This window comes from Musca autumnalis, unplaced genomic scaffold (assembly GCF_047663935.1).
Source record: "Musca autumnalis isolate F117 unplaced genomic scaffold, ASM4766393v1 scaffold_2, whole genome shotgun sequence".
Lineage (NCBI taxonomy): Eukaryota > Metazoa > Arthropoda > Insecta > Diptera > Muscidae > Musca > Musca autumnalis.
The window spans coordinates 144,313,422-144,329,002 of NW_027411755.1; the positions used below are offsets into that span (position 1 = coordinate 144,313,422).

General features: G+C 35.3%; 1 protein-coding gene and 1 long non-coding RNA gene across 2 annotated transcripts in view; one reads left to right on the plus strand and one right to left on the minus strand.

The window, feature by feature from the left end:
- Window positions 1-15,581, minus strand: part of LOC141394697 (RNA-binding protein 5-A) — a 91,312-nt gene that overhangs the window by 19,714 nt on the left and 56,017 nt on the right. The gene's annotated exons all lie outside the window — the stretch shown is intronic.
- LOC141394682 (uncharacterized) lies at window positions 692-3,034 on the plus strand. The gene is made up of 2 exons (XR_012410472.1): window positions 692-903; window positions 983-3,034. It is a non-coding gene; the product is annotated as an uncharacterized lncRNA (long non-coding RNA).

Sequence of the window (15,581 nt, forward strand, 5' to 3'; positions counted from 1 at the left end):
CACTTGGTTGTTCACCGTATTTCGCATTATTCGGCACCCACATGGTTACACACGCGAGCACATATGATTTGGCACACAAACTAGGAGTTTTAGAAGACGGTTTGGTTGAAATAGTTCCGAAACACGATATTTTGAACTTAGTCCGCGAGAAGATTAAAACGCAAATCCACGATTCTTTTGAAAAATCTGCGGCTCGGTATAACACTAGGACTCGCGACGTCAGTTTCAAACCGGGACAGGAAATACTTAGAAGAAACTTCATTTTGAGTGACGCTTCGCGCCATCTTAACTCTAAGTTATGTCAAAAGTTTGTAAAGTGCAGAGTTGCCAGATGTGTAGGAAACTCCTTGTATGAAATTGAAGACCTTCAGGGAAGGAAAATAGGCGTTTATCACGCGAAAGATTTACAGCACATGGTGCCAACAAAGTAACTGCCCGGCTTTTATTTGTGATTTTTATATATATACTTATATATACCATAACTGATGAACATGTATATCAGGGTCGCGGTTCTTCCCCACGACTAATACGGTTGACTTCCCGAATCAGTAGTCTTCGGCAGGCCTCCGACAACATGTTCGGGTTTGTTATGTCGCCCTCCACCTAATAATAACGCAGCGTATAGTACGCATGCATTTAGCCCAAATATCATACGTCAAGCATGATTGTCATTTTGGTCGAACAGCATGGCAACGCTATCATGACAAACCGGCTATGTATACGCATGTGAAGCAACACGAAATAAAATTGCAAGCATTGCAATAGAACGAGTCGCCGCGGTTGGATAAAGAGATAAAGTGTTTGTTAGCGAAATCAAAGAAAATTCTGGAGGATTTACAATTCCTCCGCATAACTGGTGAAACACAGTTTTTTATATTCTTATTGGGATTTCCAAAGAATAAGGTGAGTGGTGAAACACTGAATTTCCACCCACATTATGTAGGGCAAAACAGTTTATAAATTTTTGTTAAAATTTTTACAGAAATTGCGCGCTGAAATGAATAACTGTACCCTTAGTATCTGGGTCCACGTGTCGGTGTACGGTATTTAACACCACGTGCCCTCATACGCACGATACCGTTGCTTAAATCTGTCATTTCCACGTGTACAGTTCCACCAACAAAACTACGCAATTTGACGCAACGAAATCCCAAAAGAATTATTACCAGTTTGTTGAACGTTTTTCCTAACAAGCATTCTTTGATGTCCAACAGCTGGATCCCACGCTAACATCTGTGGGTTATAATAAAGGCGTATCAATTAACTCGTTCAGGTTAACACCAAGCAATACCTTGGCAGAAATAGGAAATTAATGACTTTAGGAGATTACGGAGATTTGCAGGTGCAACCCCACCAAGCAGCGACGCCATCAACATCTACGGCTCCGATACACCGCAGCACATGTCGGTCTACATGGTAATTTGATCAGCACCGGCAATAGGGAAGGCACATCATCCATCGAATGTGCAATAACCACAGTTCCTAATTAAACTTTTTGTCACCTCCTGGTCCTAATGACAATCACTTACACATCACCGGGAATGGTCAACTATCATCTATCATCAACATCTTGTCGCAAGCAACCACGTGTATACACCACCTACGTCATTGGAAAAAAAAAGTTTGTTTGGAAGTCATTGCCTCCGAGGTCCACAAGCCCAAACCATAACCGACACGACGGCGACACCAGTCTACGTCCATGGCGAACCGCTTTTGAATTGTGGAGCACTTGGTTTTTTTGCAAACATCTTTTCCATGACACCAATGACGAATGTCCAAGTCTTCCTAAAGTCATCTACACCTAATTACATCGGAACTAACAACATCAAGTAGTTCGCCTCTAAGAACACACATAATAATATTATATTCTACATGGACATCATCACAGACAAATTCAATATTGGATACTTTCTCACCAGCACCCACACACCACCATAGCCACATTCAGTTTTGAACACTTTTTTACCAGCACCCATACACCACCATAGCCACATTCAGTTTGGATACTTTTCACCAACAGTCATACATCACCAGAAGCCACCCACCTTTTCCAGACCTCACCATAGACAAGCCGTTAAAGCACACATCACCACATATATCATCCCATATTCATCAAAATCCATCAACATTCTAAATTGACAGACGACTACTGTTTGAGGATCAATCCGAGATAAGTACCTTATAAGATTAAGCGTAAGTCCAAATCATAGAGAATTGAAGGACATTGTTGTTAGTGATCATTGTAATTTGCAAATGATTAACTGCATAAAGTCCTAAATTTGAAGTTTATTAGCGGAATTATTTAGATATTTTAATATTATTATCATCTCGTGATTATATACCCAGTATTATTATACAGTAAAATTATAGGCCACACCGAGGCATAATTTATAGAAGTTAAAAGTGATTATTCAATATTTCTTTGACATTTTATTTTCATTAACAATAATGTTGTTTTTGTAAAATCGTTCGTTGTTGTAATTCATGCAACTACCTTCTATAAATTCGCCTTGGGCCACATTTATAAAAGTGTTAATATTTGCCATATTATAGTGATTGTTTTTTTTTACAAGAGTATATACATACATCAATTTCACGGCGAACTCAATTGTATCAGACATAAACTGTGATTTTGATGTTCATTGAATTAGTTCACGCTACGCCGAAGCATACTTTTAGGCATACCCGAATTTACCCAAACTATGAATTTATAATTGTTGTTAGCATTTAGTGATATGGTTTTCCCATTTGTTTTTTTTGAACATTGACTATACAGTACCCGTCTTATACTAGTCGAGCTCGAGTAGGTAGGGTGATTTCGATATAGACAAATTGCACAATAGATGGGAGCACCATCGTAAAACTATAGTTCATATATTTTTTTTTGTTGCCTTAGTATAACACATAATAAATTATACCATAATATCGTTAATTATAAGTCCTATAATATCAATAAGCATTTGAATAAGCTTATTAACCCATTGTTTATAAACCACTTATAGAATAAAACAATAGGTATGAAATGAAATTCAAACAATTATAAACAACATTTATAATGGATTAAAAATCAACATAAAGGTAAGGTAAAGGTACAGGTTCAGTCAACAGAATTTTTGGGAGCCATCACCATTGATGAGGCTCATTGGGGATTTGTGTAGAAATCCATTGGGAGGGCAAGGTAACCCAACAAACACTTGGGTACCATCAACAACAACAACAACTTTAATTCTTTTGAATTCAAATAAGCATTTCCTTTTTTTTTGTGATTTTGTGATTGATAATGAATCAATTTGTTTATGGCTGGTCAGGAGCGGCCAACTGAGCTAGACCGAAATACTTCAATGGCAAACGCGTACCAGCGACATCTAGGTATGCCTCTTTCCCCTTTACTCTCCGACCTAGTTACATAACAAGGTTGAAGATTTTAAAGTTGCTACGCAATTGATTGTATTTGATGCAATGAAATATAAGATGATTTTCAGATTCTGGTACATTGCAGACATCACATAATTGAGAGTCTGCTCTGTTGATTTTAAACAGGTAGGTTTTGGCAAATGTGTGGCCAGCAAAAAGACGGTTTATTAACTTTATTTCTCCAGGTGATAACGATGATCCAGAATGCCAGTGCAATCTTGGAGGAGAAGCAAAAAATTGTGAGAAGTATGTGCCCTTTGATGTTGCTATTGTTTTGTAGTTGTCGACCCATTCATTCCACAAAGAATCGTAGATAGCAGAATATGCATCCTTAATCGAGAAGAAAGCTGGAATTATGCAGCCAACAGTTGCTGCTTGTTTCGCAAAATAATCAGCACGTTCATTTGCTGTGATGCCTATGTCCCAATTTACATTAGGCGAGTTTACTTGCGGCAATTGTCAGTTTGATGGAGAGAGAGGTGAGGTATATGGTAACCCTTTGCCTCTCAACACCCTCTCTCACCCACAAACTGACAATTGCCGCAAGTAAACTCGCCTAATGTAAATTGGGACTAAATGTGATGGGACCCATATGAACGTTAGTGAAGAGATATCCGAGTTATTAATCTTCCTGTTTATTTCATTCGCTAAGTAGTTGTGGTTATTATTATTTTTTAAAGTCAGACAAGAGTTTTTGCTATCTGTTAGAATGACAGCCTTTTGAATTCCGTCCTCTAGGATAATGTCAACTGCCTTGTTAATGGCATTGAGTTCTCCCCATGATACAATGATACAAGGTAACCTCACGCTCACAGCCCACAGAGTTGTATTCGCTTTGCCGTCCCTTCATTGACAAAATGATTTTGACAAACTTTGTATGTATATGTTAAAACACACATACATACATACATATGTCAATTATATTTACATTTTCAATTATTTACAAATTTTCAATATAAATTTTTCATTTTGGAGCCGATTATCCCAGTTCGTCCATCCGACTGCAAGATAACTCTTGAACGGATCAGCCGATGTGGTACACATTTTGGTCCTCGTAATATAATGTTCAAACTTTGATCAATTACGAGGATGATCCATATCAGCCCACATTTTCCGGCACAACCCCTAAAAAAATTCAATATTTTTCGCTGATATGGTGCGTACGGGTAAGGAACCAATTTGCACATCGTAATATTTCTTCTTGGCATAGATGATAGACTGTATCGGTCTCATCCCTTAGGTGTCTCCCACACAAAATGTTCGGCATAAGTGCAGTTTGGACGCACTTTTTGGAACGTCGTGATATCTTTTGCAGCATGCAGGATTTTTTTCGTGGGCAAGTATATACATTCTTCTTGATATAATGGCCCAAAATCTTCCAAACGTACAATTCAAAAGTTCGAGGATGGACTAGAAATTGTTTCCAAAAGTATTCCTTGTGATCCCGTTTACAGCAATATAATTAGGGTTATTCTGAACGAAAATTCCCCGTGAGTTTTTCGCTTTCTGCCTTAAGTTGTAACGACAGAAAGGCAAAACTCGCGGGGGATTTTTGTTCAAATTAACCCCCAATGTGTTTCTTGGTCAAGTCCATATTGGCCCAAAAGCTTTAAAATGTCAATAAATAAAGGAATGAACGACAGTATCAGCCTTTGCACATTGTAATATTTCTCTCAAACATGGGCCTTGCTTGCTTCCTCTTATAATCACCAAAAACCGCAATAAATCCTACGGTAACCCAACTAAATGGCTGTTTGACACGAAAACTATTGTGAGAACATCCAGTTCCAAGATGGACTACGGCGTTTAATTAATAATAATTAATTTAATACAAACTACATAACTTGTTAATGTATATATTTGTGTTATTTATTATACATATATTATTTTTACGCAAAGAAATGTCCAATGTAGATATGTATTATCGCATCATTGATGTTTATCAATAAAATAAATGGAAAGTATTCATGGCTACAACATTTTATTTATTTTTTTGCTAGGGGAAAACAACTTTCGGAGGTATGGACCCCGAAATGACACAATATTTATGCTGTTTATTTTCAATTTAATTAGGGAAGTGTTGTTAACCGCTCCGTTTATTGTATTTGTGTTAGCTATTTTGGGTTGAGGAAGGTTGGATCTCTTCGTTAAGGCAAACGACTGCAAATTCGGCAGATGACAAAACGACTGACATGGCCACCAGGAGCCAATTTCAACATGTTCCGCTTGTCAACACCCTCATTGGTTAGTTCCGCCACCACGGACACGGGGAATTCAGCAATGTTTCACCTGTAACAATCATCACACATTTAATGCATAAATATAAACCCATTAATCTTCGCTCCAGCCCAATTACTTACCGGCTTGTTCGCTGTGAGCATAAGGTTGACGCTTGTTACGGCACATCAATTGGTTGTTGTTATAGCAACCAAAAAAACATATGTATGTTCGTTGATGTATTATTTCAGTTAACAGGTTCTGGTTCCTCTGTTCCATAACCATAACAGTCATAACCATAAACAAAACAAATGCAGCGTATAGTGTGTCTCAATCCACATGCCGGATCATGGCATCAATTTGGGTGACTGCATCGTCCGGAACAGTTAATGTTTTCCGTGGCAGCTGGCTTTCGGCGTTCTTGTTCTTCTGCTGTGATGCATATTTCACAACTTTCTTTTACACAGGATTTTAGCGAATTTTCACAGCACTTTAATATATTCGCATTAGCCATGATTTCTATCACATCACACAACATTTTCTTTTGTCAACTTTTGGCAAATTACGAAAATATTTAATTCTGCTTTATATAAACAAATATTTCACAGAACGTAAACAAATAGTATGTCAGTATGTTGTTATTGTTGTCATTGACATACAATTACAAAAACAACATTTATATTGTTTTTAGGCATGGTTGTATTTGGCAGCTCAAGGACGGTTTTTTCAAATGAGATCATGGTATAAGTAAAGAGGTAGGTTTAAATGAAAAAATCTATAGAACCCTTGTTTTTCTGGAATTCCTAAAACTTCAAAATAAAAGCAACAATTGGGTTTGTTTACAATGCATTTTTTGAGCATTTTATAAAAAACGCGAAAAATTAATGAAGAGTTAAGTTTTCTCCACATAATCGAGTTGTGAATATGATAAACTGATTGTTTCAATGCAAATCTCACCAATTTCTTCCATACAAATGGTTTAAAAACAATTTCAAAAATCATTGAATTCGATTATTTTTAAAATTGTTTGGCATATTTTTCAAACACCACACACACATACACAGTTTGTTTATATTGTTTTGAAGTTTTAGGCATACTCGAATGAAAAAATTTAAATTGACATAAAGCTTTGGCTAACCTTTCTTATTAAACCATGAATGAGATTACTTTCTTATTCTGCCATGAGTTCTCCCATAAGCGATGAGCATTTTAAGTTTATTTTGAAAAGAAAGTTCTGTTTAGCGGAAATATTACATACTCCACAGCCGGTTGTATTGCCAATTAAAGAGGCATCTGTTGCCCATATAGATGTGCCAATAGATTCATATTCATGTAGCTTTTGAAGAAGAGTGTTTTTGTAGAATTCTTTCGATTGAGAGTTTTTCCCACAATTGAAGATGTTCATGAGAAACATTATTTTCTCCCCAGGGGGCTCATGGCATGAGAGTTTCGTGTTGTCCAAAATATGTTTAAATTTATTATACATAAGCCCAAAGCTTGTTTTATTTGTGGCATTTGACTTGAATAAGTTGTAAGTATCTGTGTGAAACAGTTTGAATTTTAACAGCTCCTTTGTGGCCAGATATTGCGAACGTTGCTCAGGTGGTAGAACTATGGCTAACGCATATATTATTTGAACCGGAGTAGATGGAGTTAGTCCAAGGCTCTTACGGAGAATCTGGTTCTGAAAAGTTGTTACTTTTTTATTTATATAGTTTGGCATGTGAGCCATGGACGACACAGAAAAAAAAAAAAACATTGTTCCACAACATCCCATACGGGACAAGGGAGACTTCTCTCACACAGAGTACTCCATTTTTGAGAATAGTAAAGATTTTGCTAGGTTTGTTGAGATTTTCGGATGAATTCCAGCTTTAGACGAATTAATCATTTTGAGTGCGTTGTGAGTGCTATTGCATGAGTTGATAACCTCTTCATAGTGGTCTTTTAGTGTCAAGCTGTTCTTGATATGTCTGACAAGAAATTTGATTTTATCGACGGAATTAATTCGTATGCCCTCCACCTTTATTTCAGGAATTTTTCTTGCACCTTTTGCAACGTACATAACGACAGTTTTTTCAGGGTTGTAAGTTAGATTGAGGGATTTGGATATTCTTGAAAACTCGTTTACCTTACATTGGAGAATGGTATTTGCCTTGTCAAAATCTTTGTGTGCCGACAGTAAGATGAAGTCATCTGCGAATTGAAAAATTTTGGTGAATTGATCGTTGATTCCATGTAAGCCAAGAGTGTATATATTGAATAGAGTTGGACTTAAACAGCTCCCCTGCGGCAGCCCGTTGTATATATCAAGTGTCTCATCACCCAGAACTAGTGTACGCTGCTTCAGAAAGTTTATTATCCACATAGAGATGTCATTTGGACATTGAAGTTCATTTAAAATTTTTAGAAGTATTTCAATTTTTACACAATCGTATGCTTTCGATATATCGAGGGATAGTATAATAACTTTTTCGCCTAGCTCTTTGTGGTAATTAATGGCGAATAACAATTCATTAATACACATAGATGCGGAAATATTTTTCCTATAGGCATATGTGTTATGGGGTAAAATGTCATTGTCATCCAGGAATTTTTGAAGACGGTCCTTTACCATTAGATTAATGATTTTGACAAAAACTGGAATCAAAGCAATTGGCCTAAAATTTGTGAGGATATCCAAGTCTTTCCCTCTTTTTGGAATGGGAACGATCTTTATTTTCCTCCATTCGTCTCTGATATCACAATTAGTCCACGCATTGTTCATTGCTATTAGAAGATTTTCTTTGGCTTTGTTAGATAAACTACCGATGAAGGTTTATTCTTTTTTTTGAGGACCTTAGTTAGTTCTTCAATGGACAAGTTCATCTTAGAGCTTGTGTGAGATGTGGGTAATTGAATTGGTGTGTTGTTGGGGACTTGGTCCCTCAGATGAATAAGGAATTGTCTGTCATTGTCCGACGACCATTTGCTTTGGTGTGCCGAGGTTAGAGAGTTTTTGCACCCCCGAACAAATTTAAAAAGAGATTTTGAACTTGGTTCATTATTGAGATCATGAATTTTGGTCTTGAAAGATTTTTCTTTGGCATACCTTACGGCGTTTTTAAATTTTTTTGTTGCCTCAAATAAGTTGGCAGCATTAATGTTGTTGTTGCACATATCAAACTTCTTTTGCGCTGCAACTTGCAGTCTATGAGTTTTCTCGACTACGGGATCCCACCAAGCCTTTGGAATTTGGTTGTCCTTGACTACATATGTTGAGTTTTTTATTTCCTGATTAAAACTGCATTGGATCTCATCAAAAGAAGTAGAGAGTTCCACATTTTTAAGGCCATTGATCAATTTTCTTTTTGCTAGAAACCTTTTCATTTTGACTTTTGTACCTCCGACCACAATTATGATGGGAAAGTGGTGACTTCCACCTATTGTTGAAGGGTATGTTTTCCAGGAATGGCCTAGTCCAGTATTTGTGAAGGACAGATCGAGCACAGAACCGACATTTTGATTTAGGTGTTTTTTGAAAGTGAGGCAGCCACTATTTAGACAGTATAAATCAGAAGCGTCAAAGATAGATTTGACAATATTGCCTCTGTGCGAGTCAAACGTATCACCGTAGGACGAATGTCTTGCGTTGAAATCACCACATATGAATACATTAGTTTTAGATTCTAGAAGGCACAATAGCTTTTGAAGCTCACTTTTAATGTCACCTGATTTAACCGAATGTGGAAAGTAAACTGACACAATGACTACATTGATAGATAAGTTTGTGGTTTGACAGATTAATATGTCCAATGGTGTTTGGAAATTGATTTTTTTAAACTTAATATGTTTTTTAAAGAGAATTGCGACTCCTCCATAGTTATCGATTCTCTTTTTGGAAACTATATTGTAATTTAGTATGTTTGTGGGATTTTTTGATTCATCAATATTAAAGATTTCGCTTAGCACGCATATGTCAATGTTTAACTTGTTTAAAATAAATTCAAGGGAAGATTTGTTTTTATTTAAACTTTGTATATTGTGTTGTAAGATGTTCATTATGTTAAAAAAAGAAATAAAAAAAAATTATATATGTATATATAATATATATTTATGATTTGTTATGTTGCAGTTCGACTGTCTTTTTGCTGATTGCTTGATTCACTTGTATGATTTACAGGACTTGATAAAAAGGATTTTTTAAACTTGGTAAGGATTTCTAATCCTTCATTAATATTGAGAGAGTTAAGTATATTGTACATTTGATTTGTAAATATTGACATGGTTTTTTCCATTTCAGAGACTCTGGAGAATTTTGCGTGGTCATAGACTGGCTTTGATGGTTTAATTTCAATGGGTTCAGCGACTGGATGATTATTCCTTACTTGAGGAGCAGCAATTCTGTTGTATGTAACCTTGGTTATTCTTCTATTTATCTCATCTTGGACGTTCCTCGATGGTGCTTGACGTGTTTTCACTGGTGGGAATTCTTTGTTAAAATTGTCTTCTGATAGAATACTGAAAAAATTTTGTGTTTCTGGGTAAGTTTGTTTGACCTCCTTTCTACTTAAATTTGACAAAGTCATAATAGATTTGATGTTTTTTTCAGATTTCCATCTAGGACATTTTTTTTGCTCCATTGATGTGTGATCGGTGCTATTGCATAAAATGCATTTCGGGGAATTGCACTTTACATTGCATGTTGTTGTTGTTAAGCAGTTTTGGCACTTTTGTTCCTTACACTCATTTGGGCAGACTAGATTAATTCCACACATTAGGCATCTCTTATTAGATCGGCATCGAGCAGCAATGTGACCCAGACGACCACAGTTCATGCACTGTCGTACTGGTGGTACATAAAGGTCTGGGGTTATCCTGGTTCCACACATGAATATGAATTGAGGCACTCCATCGCAAATTATTCCAATTTTTACTGTTTCAGTCGGTACAATTTTGTTGTTCTCATCTTTTCTTGTAAAGCGATAAATAGAGATGACATCCATTAAATTGCTATCTGCAATTGATTTCTTGATAGTCAGTGCATCAATTGATTTAGGCACATTTTTGATAACATAAAATCTTTGTAGAAAACGGTCCGGAATTTCCGCTTTTAAACCTATTTCTTGCAATTTATTGTTTTGTGCAAAGGCATTTGCCTCATCAGAATTATTGAACGTGAACCGATAGGTATTGTAACTGATGTTTTTACATATGTAATTATCTGCAATTTTTATGTTTTTAAGCATGGCATACAAATGCAATTCACAGTTTTTCCTTCTTGTGCTTATCTGGGTTTCTGTTGTAACCAGTACAAAGTATGGCCCAGGATGATTTTTTGGATACAAAACATTTGAGGTGAGTGCATTGAAATTGTATTCTATATTGTTAACATCATCTACATTGTCACTCGAATCTTGAGGATTGGTATTGTTTTTAACTGGATTTCCATCATTTTTAATAAAAGCTTTGTTTTGACTTAACAAAATTCCAGCTCGTCTTTTATTCGGATCCCATATGGGTGGTTTAGGAGGTGGCGGCGGTTCCCCGTCCGCATTCATTTTTAATAAATTCAATTATTTCTCAATTTGCAAAAAATTCCGAGATACGAAGGAAAGAACAAACGAGAAAGAATAAACAAAGTTAACCGCAACAAGCGATTTGTTGTTGTTTGAAAAACAATTGCAGAGCACGAATCGATTTGAAGAAGCAGTCTAGCACAAACCTGTTCGTGGGAATTGATTTGGTTACGAAGTTTTTCGGCAAATCACACACACGCGACCCGAACGCAAAGTAAGAGAGCAAATGTTTTGATTTTTTTACTTCAGTCTTGTACTAAATTTCATGCAAGCAGGTTGATGCCGCTTTATTTGTTTTTTTTTGTGTACACTGAAAAGATTTTGCAGTTGTACAGCAAATATGTGGAGGGAAGAATTTGAAAATGATTTTTTGTTTTGTATTAATATTTTTAATGACGCAGAATGCCTCGTCTGCAATGCAACAATAAAAAATGTATATCCATCTTACCTTAGGCGTCATTATAATACGCATACAAAATATCATTTAATGACGGGAAATGTTCGAAAAAAAATAATAGCCAGCTTAAAGATAATTTAACAAATAAAAATAATAGGTGTCTTAATATTATAAAAGACAAAGGCAATTATGATAATGCCACAATCAAGGCCTCATATAAAATTGCTTTGGAATTGGCCAAGAAATGTAGACCTTTTGAAGATGGGGGGTTTTTTAAAGAAGTTTTTATGTCAGTATTACCTTTTTTTGGAGATACTGGTAGAAAAATGAAAGACATTTTCAAAGAGGTGCCTTTATCTCGGTCCACAATAGTCCGCCGCACCGAGTCAATAGGGAAATTCATAGAACATAAAACAAGGGAGAGGATTCGAAATGCGGTATATGTATCTGTTTGCTTTGATGAAAGCACTGATATAAGGGACACAAGTCAAATGCTAATTTATATTAGAACCGTAGACAATTTGTTCAATGCATTTGAAGAAATTTGAAAGTTGAAATCATTTTATGGAAATGTAACTGGAAAAGCCATTTTTGATGCATTCGAAACGGAAGTTTTATCCATAATACCCACTTCAAAATTGTCTTCTATTTGCACGGACGGTGGGACGGTTCTAACTGGAAAGGATAAAGGTTTTGCGGGACATTTGATTAGATATGGAATTAATGTCCCAATGATACACTGCATTATCCACCAAGAGGCCCTATTTGCAAAAACCCTTGGGTTTTCAGAAATAATGAAAACTGCCGTTAAAATTATAAATCGGTTACGAGGAGGCCACAATTCTCTGTCTCACAGAAAATTTATTTCATTTTTGGAACAAGTGAAAGCTGAGTACCATGACGTAGTAACCTTCACAGAAGTGAGGTGGCTAAGTCGAGGAAAAAGCCTAGAACGTCTTTTCGTCCTCCGAGAAGACATCGTACAGTTTTTGAAGTCTGAAATATTGACAAAAGACAAACGCAAAGACAAACAGAAAGAAAACGACAAAGATTATATTTCAGACCTTGAATCTCCAAATTTCCTGGTAGAATTTGCTTTCTTAGTAGACATAACGAGCCATATAAATAGTTTGAATTTAAGCCTGCAAGGCCGAGACAAAGACGTATGCCAATTATTACATTCTCTCGACAGATTCACTAAGAAATTAAGTCTTTTAAAGGAACAAATGGAACAAGGAAACTTAACGTACTTTCCAAATGTGGCTGAAATTTATTCTAAATACAACATATGTTCCAAAAATGATATATTTTCTAAGGAAATAAATAAACTTATAGACGATTTCACGGTCAGGTTTAACGACATACATGCATTGGAATGGATGGTCAATGTTTTTGATGACCCATTGGCATGTTCTGTTGAAAATATCCCAGAAAATACTAAAACGGAATTGTTAAACATGAGACAAGATTTGTCGATACCTCTGGATAAAGGAATAACATTTTGGAAAACCATTTGTCCCACAAATTTATATATATATAATTTATATATATAATTTTCACTGTGAGATAGAAATCTATGTTGTTTAACAATTTTTATTTTTGTTATCTAAATTTATTTTATTATATTTAAGTTAAGACCCTAATGTAAAAATATAAAAAAGAACGAAATCGCTATCATTAATTAACTCTTAGGAATCGCAGTTTTAATAACAGAAACTGAAGTGGATACTTTTGACTGTGATTCACTGTATATTATTTTTAATTTTAGTCATACAAAGCGAACGCGCCAGCAATATATTTTTTCTATTTGAAAATTTTGCCTTTTTAGGCGAAGATCATTTTTAGTATTAATTTTTTTTAATTTATTAATCGAGCTTTTTTATGATCTATAATGCAAATGAAAAAGGAAAGCCGACGATTCGAACCCACACACCCACCACTATGTTTGGCTCTGAACGCTAACACGCCGTGACAACTTTTTTCCTGTGTTTTTCATTTCATACTCAATATGAAAATCATCACCCTGTTCTGTTCTGTCAGTGTAATTTTACCCACACATAAACAATTTAAGTGCTCGCTCTTCTTGGTCGGCTATGGTCTAGCATCAACATATGTTGAGTAGCGGTCGTTTCTTTGAATAAAATGCATATACTTAGTCCCGGTCCACACTAGCGTGAATTTCATTAAAAATTTCATGAAATTAGGTGTTCTTAAATCGAACTCCCCACTACAGCAATTTTATGATTTTACTCTACTATGGACGTCGATCTAGAGACGCATAATTTCATATCAAAATTTCAGTGAAATTACTGTAGTGTGGCCCGGGACTTAATATCTCACGTAAGTTTGAATGATGTTATTCATACGAACTAGGACAGTGAACTAGGTCGTTCAATTGCGCAACTCTAGTAACCACAAAATATTTTGTGGTTGCCTGATGACTGCCAAAAGGTCTGTTCGTTTTGTAAAAGTCCAGTAACTTCTTGTAAACGACTAATAGCTGATTTAGACTAGCCATAAATCCTCAATTGGATCTAATAAATCCAGTACAAATCTCATTGCATTTAGATATACCTTTGGAGGCAGTCAGCTGATTTTTGTTCATAGCACAATTACCAATGTAGATGCATCAGCCCATCTGATCGAATTTGAAACGTCAAAAGAAGTTGTTGTAAATTGAATTCGTCTCAAGAAACGTACGACAAATTACAAATTTATTTTTTAATATTGAAAATTGGTCTGTTCCAGAACTGCTAGAAACTACTAATTTTTACTATTTTTTCCGATAACATAAAGGAAAAAATGTTATCGTAGTAAAAAATAGTAGCTTCTTGCAGGATCTGGAACAGACCAAATGTTAGTACATATTTGCTCTGTTCCAGAACCTGCAAGAAGCTACTATTTTTTACTACGATAACAATTTTCCTTTATGTTATCGAAAAAAATAGTAAAAATTAGTAGATGCTTGCAGTACTGAAACAGACCTAACTAATGAGCAAATAAAGAATTATTTTATCGTTTAGACATCGTAAATTTTAGTCTTGGTTGATTAAAATCAACTTTGTATATCAAAGAAAATTTAATTTTTCGCCTTGTTTACAAATTTTGACATTGTAAATTATTTTTGTTGTAGCAATTCACCGATGCATCTACCTTGTTCCTTGTGTCAGCTTACAACTTTTTGTATTAGCTTTATTAGTGGTAAAAGAGAAAAGTGTCAAAATTGCTCAATATTGCTCTCTCATGAACATTTTTACCAGAAAATAAAGGAACGGAAAAATGGTAGATCTGGTAGCAATGCCAAAAAGAAACATACAAAATCAATTTTTGTTTTTTATTTCACAGTTTTTAATTTAGTTTTGTCAGCGTTCTGTTTTTTGTCAATTTTTTTCTTCATTGTGAAATAACCGTCAAACAAAAGTCGAAAAATCAATTCTGCCATTTTTTACCAGCAGTAGTATAGTATATGGTCTGTTCCAGTACTGCAAGAAGCTACTATTTTTTACAATTTTTCCGATAACACATGGTACAATTAAAAAGGTAGATGCATCGGCGAATTGCTACAACAAAGCAACTTTTTTTGTAATGTAAACTGTCAAAATTTTCGCCAAATGATATCTTGTTGTCTCTTTTTATCGCTTGTGTTTGTTTATAAACTGTATACTGTATAGTATATAACTTAGGTTACCATTTCTTACCATTTTTAACCTGTAAAGTGTTCCCTTACTTTTAATAGCATACAATTTATATGATAGCAGTTTACCACTTTTACCATTTTCTGCCACTGTTACCATTTTTTAAAGTAAAGGAACAAACCAACAGTGTGTTAATGGCATATGCTACATGCGAACTATAACAAAGTATAATTGTAGATAAAAAACAATAAAAACAAAAAGTATGAAAAGAGGCTTGCTCCCGACCTCAGCAGTTGCTAAGGGGTAGTTTATGGGTATTCTACACGATATGTTTTTTACATATGGATTGTCACTTTGGAT